The sequence below is a fragment of the Nuphar pumila genome, chromosome 17 (genome assembly GCF_984573655.1).
Source record: "Nuphar pumila chromosome 17, dmNupPumi1.hap1.1, whole genome shotgun sequence".
NCBI lineage: Eukaryota > Viridiplantae > Streptophyta > Magnoliopsida > Nymphaeales > Nymphaeaceae > Nuphar > Nuphar pumila.
Window position 1 is genome coordinate 81,192,520 of NC_143265.1, and position 12,189 is coordinate 81,204,708.

Consider the following 12,189-nt stretch of genomic DNA (forward strand, 5'->3'; position numbering starts at 1 on the left):
ATATAATTTCATGTATTAAAGTTGACTAAAATATTATGTTTTATATTATTTCTAAACCACCCTTAATTTTATGAATTGTGAGCCATTGATTTTTCACTACCACAAAAATGAATCTTATGATGTACTATACATAATAAAACCATCTAAAATAGTAAATAAACTATGCTAAATACATATGTACTGTTGGATCAACCCGTTGGTGGCTTGACAATACAAACAATAGTATGCACTTTTGTAAGGTATCATGGTACAAAACTATATATATGAGAATGGGGATTGTGCTGCACTTTTTTGTAGGTCACATTAAGACTCTCTAAAAATCATAGTTTTAAGTGTTTTTATGCAAGATATGAATGTCTATTTTAATAGAAAACTTGTTTTTAATTGTAGATTTTTATGCTTAAATGTGTATTTTAAAGAGGTAAAATCAATGGTTGATATTATAGTAAAATTTGATGATAAAATATTTACATTTTACATCAAATCAATTCAAAACAATTTTTTTTTTGATAAATAAGCAATGATCAGGACATCTAAAAGGTCAAATCTAGCATAAAACACCTAAAACTGTAATTTTTGTAGGGTCCTAATGAAAAAGAAGCAGCATAATCCCCAATATATATAGTAGGTGATATTTGCCTATCACCAGCTTATCGGGCTTTTGAAGGGTTCTCAAATCTAACCTCACATATGTGTTCTAAATTATTGATTTTATAGGATCGACTCATAGTTAGTCTGATTCCAATATGCAAGTAGGTTGTTATAATATTTAAAAACAGATGGTTTAAAATTTTTATAAATATTTAAGGCTTATGAATTCATGTTTTTATCGAAAAAGCATAGTCCAGCCGGTACATTTATTGCTCAAAAAACACTCAGTTAGTGAAGCATGATCCAAGTGTCTTTTCCCAGCAAATCAACCATGTCCATCACATTGAAGGGTAAGATTTGCAAAAAAAAAAAATGAAAACACATTAGGCTAGTGGTAGGCAGCTACCACTTTTCTTATATATATATATATATATATATATATATATATATATATATATATATATATATATATATATATATAGGAGAGAGAGAGAGAGAGGCGTGCTAAGAGATTTGGCGGATTTCCATTATCAAACCAATTTTCACTTAGTACAGCCTTATGTATAATATCACGTCATCATCACTATGCTTTTCAACCGAGTGCTCCTTTTTTAGAGAAAAAAAAAAACTGGTTGTTTCTTGTGGAAAAACTGTGAGATGGACCTTGTGGAGATTCCAACACAAGGATTTTCAGAAATGATATTAGTGCCAGTTTACCATCTAGGATCTGGCCATCTCATTCGTCCCCAAGTTCAACATTTTGTATGTTGGACACTCGCAGCTTTGACAATCAGTTGCCTTCTCCAATTAATTCTGCAGTCCAGGTTTTGCATAGTATCTTTAATATTCAACATCTACTTTGATTTAATATTCAACTACTACTTTGAAAAGAGTAATGCAGAAAGGTAACATTTGTTTAGCTAACGTCATGAATGTGGTGCTACACTTTTGTGTGTATATCCAACCACTCAAAGTTGGATCTAAATGCGAAAAAGATGTGTTTGGCATGACTTAAATACGATGCTAGTAGATTTAATCATCTCTAAGGTATCCTAAAAGTCTAAATTTGAAGATAGAAAATTCCAAGGGCTCACGATTCATGAAGAAGAAGATGGTTTAAAAATGGTCAAAAACATCATCTTCTAATAGTAAGTAGATCATGAGAAACGTTACCATGATGCAAAGTTTAGTTTTTGCTTTTGAATATATATATATATATATATATATGAGAGAGAGAGAGAGAGATTTATGTGTAGCTTTCATACCATTGATCTCGTAGACCATCCCAGACCCCTTTAAAAAGCATAATGCTTATTTTGTTTAATCCAAACCTGTAGCTATGTTTATCGATATTTATTTTCCAAAAACTATGTTTTAGATAGAATCAATTTAATAAAAATTCTTGACTTTTAGTTAATTTAATTTTTAGTATTATATGGACAGTTGATTTTTTTGTTCAGTTAAAACATGAAAATGTTTAAACTAATGTATTTTTTACTAAATAAAGCATAAGCATGACATCTATGGGTTTAGATTAAACAAAAAACACATGCAAGTGTATTTTTTTTAAAGGAGCTTGGGATGGTCTGGGAGATCAATGGTCTGGACTATACACATTACTATATAGTCATGAGTTTCTTAAACAATTTATGTTTTGGACCGTCCTAAACGCTTCTAAAAAACAAACCATTTGCTAGGAATTGACTGTTAGATCATGCATTTTTAGAAAAAAAAAAGGATTTTTGGATCTTTGAATATTTACAAAATTCTATTTCGTTTATTTTAAAGTCATAAAAGACTATATTTATGCATCATTAATATTGATGATAAAAAAAGCTGACCCCTATAAAACCAAGCATATAGATCACATTCATATGGTGAAATTTAAGAAGAAAAAAACCCAAAAAAAAACATGAAAATTTTGGTTCACATAATTGGATGCAGGCATGGTTTTGATTTTTTGCTGCTGAATTCAACAAATATCTGAATTTCATGGATATCCGAATCCGTCTCCATATTAAAAAGCAGGTTTGAGGTATAAGCTTTTTACCATCTGAATTGGAATAAATATAACAAACATCCAAATAATCGAATATGGTATTGGCCGCATCCAATCCCAATCCGAACTGTATCCACCCTTAATTTCCCATTGACAATGCCTCAAATAACTCCGTTTAAATAACTCTCTTTTATGTATGAGAATTTGAGAAGGATTGAAATGGTTAACTTTTTAGACTAAAGTGACCAGACCATTACTCCAATAGACAAAAGCTCATGAAATGCAATATAATTCATGTTAGATTCAGTATCACGTCTAAGGTTTAGTAGAAAGTGAATGGGACAAATAGATGGGGTTCAAATGTAACACCACAGAGAAATCCTCACACTTAATACTAATACGCTTATATGTTTCATATGTTAGATACAAGTGTGACTAGGGGTGTCATTGGGTCGGGTTTATCTGGACCCGACCCATACCAAACCCTATAGGGTCAGGGTATGGTGATAAATCCTGATTAAGACCCGGGTCCGAACTTGAAGGTCTGATTAATACACGAATCCGGGTATAGTTTGTGAAAATTTATACCGGACCCTGACCTGACCCGAGTTCCAATTAAGACCCGCAAATATTAAATATAAAAATGATAAAAAATAGTATTTTATTAGGTTTGGTTCATGTAGTTCTTATCAGGTCCGGATATTATTTCTCTTATGGTGGGTCTGGTTAAACCCAAGTCCGGACTCGATACCATACACGAAAATTGGGGGTAGGTCTGGTATCACCTGGGTCCGAACCAAACCTGACCCGTTGACACCCCTAAGTGTGACTAGGAGTGAACACCGGGCCAGGTAGCCTGCAGGCTGTCGGGTACCCGGCCCGTTTCAGGACGGGCTGCATTTTTGCAGCCGGGGTCTGACCTAGTTATGTAATCGGGCCGATTCAGGCAGGGCTTGTGCAAAATCCACAGGACTCGACGGCATGCTAATTGGTTTGGGTTTAAAAGGCCCGGCCCAACCCGAGCCCAATTATAATTGGGCCGGCCCCGTGTCCACTCGTAAGTGTGACCTGTAAATATAAAAAACCACCCATCAACACCCATTAGGCTATGTTTGGAAACTGAAAGTCTGAGGGAGCTGATGCATTTGAAAAAGTGGTAGCTGCCATCTAGAGGAGGTGCTAGTTACCAAATCTAAAATTGAGGTCATTTTTTATGCAGCTGCGCTGCAGCTTCGTCAGCTGATGACCATCCATCTCAACATTTCTTGAGATGAGTACCACACCCATCTCGAAAAATGCCAAGATGGGTGGCTATCAAGTAGGTCACTAAATGCTCACCATGCAGCGATGCGGCATATAACGATGCGGCATATAACGTACTATAACTCTATGTGTAACTGCTCACATGGCCTAATTCTTGGGTCCGGACCCTGCAAGACCCAAGAATCTATGTTCCAGATCCGACCCAGATTGAGATATGGACTGCCCTTGTGTGACAATATGGGTCGGATACAGTTCTCGTCAGGACTGGAAAGATGACCCATTTGTAGGGTTGCAAAACGGGTCTAATTCAGGAAGGGGGTTTTATAAATTTTGGCTGTCCTGGATCCGAACCGATATGCCTCCCTAATGTATTTTGGGATCCGAAATACGAACCGTTTGCATCCCTACCCACTTGCACCCGGACCACATCAGATCTCTTCTTACTGGATTTGGTAATTCCCTATCATCTTGCCAGTATCCATATCTACAATAACAGGTTAAACAAGGAACAACATCTGGATTTGGATCCAGATTGTCATGAGTCGGATGAATCGGTCCGTTTTACATTGAGAAGTTGGATCGAATCGGGTCGGAACCATCAAAACTCAGAATTTTCTCTACCTGAATCCGGTCCATTTGCATCCCTTTGTTCTTAAGCACACACAATCTCAAGAGGGACCGCTTATTTCTGTATGAATTCAAATCTCCTTCCCACCATCTTCCGTCTGCCCGTAAGGAATCCATTTGCATTGCTGAGGGTCAATTGCACCCATTTCTGCCATATTTTGGAGGAAAGCAGAGTTCCTGGCACAACCCGGAATGCGTTTCCCAACTTCGATCTATTCGAAACCAATAATAGTCTCAAAGAGCTCATCAGATCAGGGGAGATCAGGGGGGCTTCAGGATGCACGCCAAATGTTCAACGATATGCCTCAGAGAGATGAAGTCTCCTGAACGACCATCATTGGTCGTTGTGTTAATGGGGTTTTGTCAAATGAGGCTCTCGTGTTGTTTTCCCTGATGAGATTAGAGGGCTACTTGAGAATTGATCAGTTCGTCATCAGTTTGGTGCTCAAGGCTTTCTCCAACTTGTCTGAAATGGCGACAGGAGAGGGCCTTCATGGGTACTCTATGAAGACTGGTTTTGTGAAATCTGTCTTTGTTGGGAGCGCTCTTGTGAATTTGTACATGAAGGGGTGTAGTGTCTTGAATGCTTGCAAAATGTTTGATGAAATGCCTGAAAGGAATGCGGTTACATGGACTGCTGTCATGACCGGTTTAGTGCAAGCGGGTCACAGCAAGACGGCAATTGTTTATTTCATTGAGATTCTCAAAGCTCGTGTCACGGTTGATTCGTTTGTGTTTTCTATGGCTTCGAAGGCTTGTGCTGGTTTTGATGGTCTGAGGATGGGGAAGGAGATCCATGCACAAACTATTCTGTTGGGTTTTGATTCGAATTCATTTGTGGCGAATGCACTGGCATCTATGTATCAGAAACGTGGGAGATTGAATGATGCATTTTGTTTGTTGAGAGCAGTGCACATGCGAGATGTGGTTTCATGGACAACAATGATTGCTGCATGTGTCAAGGAGGGTTATGCAGAAGACGCACTGCAAATGTTTGTTCAGATGCAGAATATGAATGTTGTTCCCAATGAATTCACCTATGATGCAATTGTCTCTGCTTGTTCTTGTCTTGCAGCAATAGGGCTGGGTAAACAATTGCATGCTCATGTTATCTGCTGTGGATACATGAATTCAATGTCACTTTGGAATGCATTAGTGACCATGTATTCAAACTATGGTTACATAACTGCTGCTTCAGTAGTGTTTGATCAGATGAGTAAAAGAGACGTGGTTTCGTGGACTGCCATGATTGCAGGGTATTGCCAGGAGGGTCATGTCGGAGACGCTTCTGAAGTTCTTTCATGTATGAGAAGGGCAGGATGCAAGGCAAATGAATTCACATTATCCTGCTTATTGAGTGTTTCAGCTTGCATGGCAATGCTCGAACAGGGGAAACATATCCATGCTCACGTTTACTCTAGCGGCTTAGAGTGGGATCCAATGATAACAAGTTCTTTAATTAATATGTATTCCAAATGTGGAAGCATGCAAGATGCTGCCCAGGGCGTTCTTCATGAGTAGAGTAGAGGATTTAGTATCTTGGACTGCCATGATCATTGGCTATGCTGAACATGGTTACAGCAAAGAGGCAATCATTGTTTTTAAGCAAATGCTGCTGGTGGGTTTGAAACCAGATCATGTGACTTTCATTGGGGTTCTTATGGCATGTAGTCATGCTGGTCTTGTTGTTCATGGCTTCCATTACTTTGATTGTATGAGTAAAGTTCACCATTTTGAGCCCCAGAGGGAACACTATGGCTGGATGATTGATCTCCTTTGCCGGGCTGGGCGTCTGGATGAAGCAGAAAGTATGATAAAAGAACATGCCGTTTAAAGTAGATGATGATGTTTTGTCGACTTTGGTTCATGCTTGTATGGTTCATGGCAACGTAGAGTGTTGAAAACGTACAGCAGAACGTATCCTTGAATTGCGGCCAGCTTGTGCTGGCACCCACATCACGCTGTCAAATATTTATTTAGCTGGTGGGAAGTGGAAGGATTCAGCAGAAGAAAGGCATTGAAGGATAAGGGCGTCAAGAAGGAGCCTTGATGGTCTTGGATTATGGTCAAAGACAGGATTTCCACATTTATGTCTCGTGATAGATCACATCCAGGAGTTGATGAAATATATGTCATATTGGAATTTTTGGATTCAAGAACAGTAGTTCTAGATGAACAGGTGGAAAATGGTTCTGATTCTTGGATAGCTTTTCACAGTGAAATTTGTATGCTTAGAATTGTGTCATGCTATGTCACACAGACTCTTCTAATAGGGCACCGCACCCGCACCCAAGCGGGTGCGACACTTGGACACAACTTCCTTTATGTTAGGTAAAGTCAACCACACTGAGGTCCATTTCTATGCAAAAGTAGATTCAGTTAACCCTAATCAAGTCTATTTTTATCTATATTATATATAAAAATACATAAATGCACACAAATGCAGGTAGTGTTAACTTAAAATTGTTAAAAATTATATATATATATATATATATATATATATATATATATATATATATATATATATATATCCTTCTGCACTCCCGCACCCAAGTTTTTTTAAACTGCCGCACCGCCGCATCCGCACCCGCACCTATGTGACATAGGTGTCATGCATATTTGAAGAATGAGGTTGCAAAATGCAGTGACATGTGACACTAAAGCTTGCAGCAATAACGACCAATTGCTAATGAAGAAACATGGCATTTGCTGCTGCTTTGTATTGGTTGTGAAATTAGAACCAACAGCTCTTGAGCAAGAATGATGAGGAAATGGAAGCTCTGGTGTACTAGGAAGACTTTATCTCCCTCTTTTGTGAAGATAATGAAGGATGAGAGTGAACCTATGCATTCCGGTAGAAGCTTATATTGGTCGCATGTGTTTGGTGGAAAACTAAATCCTGAGCTTTCTGAATGTAAAAGCGTGAAGGAAATATGGTCCAATGTAAAGCCTAAATTCTGAAGGTTGGTATTGCTTGGCAGTCTGTGTCTGACATCTAATCTCTTACAGGCGCAGCTATATGAAGAATCTTTCTTTTTTTTCTAAATTATACAAATATAAAAAGCAATATACAACTACAGAAAAGTGGAGGAGAGCAGAGAACTCACATGACTTCCGCAAGGCAACACGCAGCCAACAGAAACCATTACAAAACACACTAACAAGATCATTAAAGGGATCTATGTTACATACCTTTTGATGAAACAGAAACGGAAAACCCCTGATCGTTGATGCTCGCTTTTTGCTCAACGGATGCGTGCTCTCACTCGGAGATAACGATGATCCACAGTCCAAATGCCCACCGATTCTCTAACGTCACCGTCTTCTTCTTCTTTCTTAGTTTACTGTGCACATTCACTCACTGTGCACATTCATAAACTATGCACATTCACAACCAATCTACACAACCCCTCTCTCTCTCTCTCTAACTCTGTAGCTTTTTTGCTACTATCCCCTTTTTTCTGTGTTTCTTTGTTACGCCCAAACGAGAGAGAGATTAAAGAAAATGGAGAGTGGGTGGTTTCCAAAACCGTCCCCTCCTCAAATGGTGGGCCGGGTCCGGATCTCGCCCATCATGGGCGGACCCGGTACCCAACCCAACATTCTCCCACTCGCACATGATGGGAAGAGATCTTAGAAGAAGGAACATCAAACGTGTTCATATGGTGAATAACATCGGGTACTCATACTGGCAAATGGACCGTGCGACCCGTGAGCTTAGGGAGTGGAGACATATTATGTACCGGTTAGTGTAACATAATAGTCTAAACCTGCAAACAATAAAATAACACAAGGTATACCTGCACAAGCCAAGTAAGAAGCTCATTGTGTCCTAGATCAAATACATTTTTCATATTCTAGCATACTGAATCCCTCTGCACATATTATAGTGCTAAGCTATGCTAGACAAGGCATTTTATTATGCCACATGTTTCATCATAAACCCAAACATCCCAAGGATGCAGTAAAATAAGCTTTTAACATGTGCATAATCTGAAAATGTCAAATGGTCTTCATTTCCAACTCTCATTCTTTGAATCAAGATAAGTTGCTTTCCCAGACATGTTCTTTTAGACCGAATCATACATGGTCTTAAGTAACATGCTAAAGTAGCAACACTCGTCTTTCTCCTTAAAATAAGGTTAAAAGTCAATAAAAACATCAATATATATATATATATATATATTAAGGACTCACACAATGAAGAAGCAGAGATCATTCTTCATTTCCTTTTGTGGTCGACTTATAGTCATGGTGCGACATACGTGGTATGACTCACGTATTACGGCAAGACTTTCTCACTCCAGTGAGTGTATGCATACACCATAAATTCTTTGCCGTACAGATCTTTACTAGTTCAGTTCCTCCCCGAGAAACTAACTTGAGTCCTTCAGGATGCACATTCCCATGCAATGTCTATCCAAGTCTTTAGATCTGGTCAACCAGGTTACCCTTGACATTTAGATATCAAGGTCAGTCTCTCCATATAGTTAAATATACACAAGACATCATCCCAACCCTGTTAAGGCGATGTATTCCATATACGTATATATGGCGGATATCATAACTCATTGTACTCTCACTCTTTTGAGTTATTATCACATGGTATCCCCAAAATCTGACATGCTTCTTAATTCAGCAATCCTGGATTTTGTTACATCTCATCTCAGCCCGCCCACAAGCAGCGTCTGAGGCGATAAATCCGTGTGAGAAGATTTATCTCAAACCTGGTAGCATACTCATATAGATGTGCAACATGCTATACAATGATCATAGGAAGAAAATATGAATAACATTAGATATCAAATCTTATAAATACTCATAGATTTTACATGTTTAACATAAGAATCCCTATTGATTAGCTTAGTAAAGGGATCTGCCACTATATCTTGGGTATTAACATATGCCAAGGCAACCTTGCCTTTAGATACAATATCGCGCATATACTTGTATCTCGTATCAATATGTTTGGTTCTATTGTGAAACTTGGGATCCTTAGCAAACGCAATTGCCGCTTGATTATCACAGAATAAAGTCACTGGCAGTTTTGCTTCAGAAGAGAGTCCCAAATGTTTGATGAATCTCCTTAACCAAACACATTCCTGCACTGCGAACGAGCCTGCAACAAATTCAGCTTCCATTGTAGACAAGGCTACACACGTCTGCTTCTTGCTACACCAAGATATAACACCATTGTTCATCAAGAACACTTAGTCAGACGTAGACTTACGCTCATTAGGGTCCCCGCCCCAATCTGCATCAGTATAGCCTACCACACCTATGTTACCACCATGGTAACAAAGAACTGAATTTGATGTGCCTTTAAGATATCTCATAATCCTTTTGACAGCCTTCCAATGGGCTTGTCCTGGATTAGCTTGATATCTACTCACCAACCCTACTGCATAACATATATCAGGTCGGGTGCACATCATAAGGTACACAAGGTTGCCTACTGCACTGGAGTAAGGGACTTTGGACATAGCTTCTATTTTTTTAGATTCCTTTGGACACATCTTAAGACTTAAATCATTCCCCTTTGCAACAGGAGTATCTATGGGTTTACTATCTTTCATATGAAATCGTTCTAAGACCTTCTTTATATATGACTCTTGTGAAAGAGAAAGAAGTCTTTTTGAACGATCTCTTTTTATCTCTATGCCCAGCATAAAGCATGTTTCACCCATGTCTTTCATTTCAAAATGAATAGACAACCATTCTTTAATAGTTTTTAGAAACTCCAAATGATTACCAGCCAATAAAATATCATCCATATATAGAGTTAGAATCACAAATTTTGGACCTTGACGCTTAAGATAAACACAGTGGTCCTCATCAATCATAGCAAAGTTATTGCTCATGATGGTCTCATGAAACCTCAAATACCACTGTCTGGATGACTGCTTTAATGCATAAATGAATCGTTTGAGCTTGCATACTTTGTGATCAAAACCAGCAGTAACAAACCCCTCGGGTTGTTCCATATATATTTCTTCATCCAGTTTTCCATTAAGGAATGCAGTTTTAATGTCCATCTGATGTAATTCTAAATCCATATATGACACTATGGCTAACAAAAGGCAAATAGAGGTCAATTTTACCACATGTGAGAATGTTTCATCATAGTCTATTCCTTCCATCTGTGTGTATCATTTAGCAACCAAATGAGCTTTATATCGCTCGATAGATCCATCAGCATTCCTTTTAATATTGAGAACCCATTTGCTCCCAATAGGTTTTCTTCCTTTTGGAAGATTAACAAGATCCCAGACCTCGTTGGATGCCATGGATCTCATTTCCTCTTCTATTGCCTTGTGCCATTCATTCATTTTAGGACAAGATAGAGAATCTCTAACACTCTTAGGTATTTGATCATCTTGGGGCAAAACCACAAAGGCTTCCCCTTCGATTTGGAATCTTCGACGAGGAATTCTCTTCCTCAGACTCTTTCGAGTTTCCAGATCTTCATCAAAATCAATATTCATTTGAGTGTTACTCCCACTATCCAATAGTGGTATAGACACATCCTCTTGTGTCTCTAAAACATGATGATCAATCTCTTTAGATTGATCTTCATCATCCAATTCATAGAACTGGAAGTGACGCTCTATCTCTCCCCTTTTAGGAAAGTCACTTTCAATAAATGTGGCATCTCTAGAATCTATTTCAGAAACACTCACATCAGTATTCTCTCCTAAGAATACATATCCTTTTGAATGTTCACAGTATCTTATAAAGATACACTTCTTTCCCCTAGGACCCAATTTTTCATATTGATGGGAAAGATTATGGATATATGCAGCAGACCCCCAGGGTCTGAGATAAGCCAAATCTGGCTTTCTACCTTTCCACAATTCATAAGGAGTTGAAGAAATAGATTTAGATAGTACACGATTTAATACATGAGCAGCAGTTAATAAGCAATTACCCCAAAAGGAAATAGGTAAATTTGCCTGCGCCATCATAGACCTGACCATCTCTAAGAGGGTCCTATTCCTCTTTTCTGTAACATCATTTTGTTGCGGAGTTCGAGGAGTAGTTAATTGTCTATCTATCCCATTATCATCACACAATTCCTTGAATTGTTCGAATAGATATTCACGTCCATGATCTGTTCTCAAAGCCTTGATCCTACGATCAAGTTGATTCTCCACCATGTTCATAAAAGATCTAAAACAATCCAATGCTTCAGATTTATGCGTAATTAATTACACATGGCTAAATTGTGTATAATCATCAATAAAAGTGATGAAATATGAAGCTCCATGCCTCGTTGCCACATTCATTGGCTCACATATATCTGAATGAATTAATTGAAGATGATAGGTTGCTCTAATTGCCTTTCCAAAAGGTAATCGAGTTGCTTTTCCAGCAAGACAATGATCACATATAGGCATTTCAATCTTCGCATGGGATCCCAAAAGACCCTCTCATGCGAGCCTATCCATTCTCTTTTGCCCTATATGTCCAAGTCGAGCATGCCATACAGATACATCCACATCCATATTATTAGTAGTTAAAACAAGTGAAAAACATTCATCATTAACATTCAAATTAATAATTTCTGTGTCCAACACATAGAAATCATTCATCAAGAAACCAGAAGCAACTAAAGTTTGTCCACAAATGATGTCAACATTGACATCCCCAAACACAAGTTTATAGTTTAACATAGACAAAGCAGAAACTGAAATCAAATTTTGTCGAAT

General features: G+C 38.1%; 1 pseudogene; it reads left to right on the plus strand.

Annotated features, from left to right (window-relative positions):
- The first annotated feature begins 4,873 nt into the window (after positions 1 to 4,873).
- LOC149812457 (putative pentatricopeptide repeat-containing protein At3g47840 pseudogene) lies at positions 4,874 to 6,314 on the plus strand (annotated as a pseudogene).
- Positions 6,315 to 12,189: the final 5,875 nt, after the last annotated feature.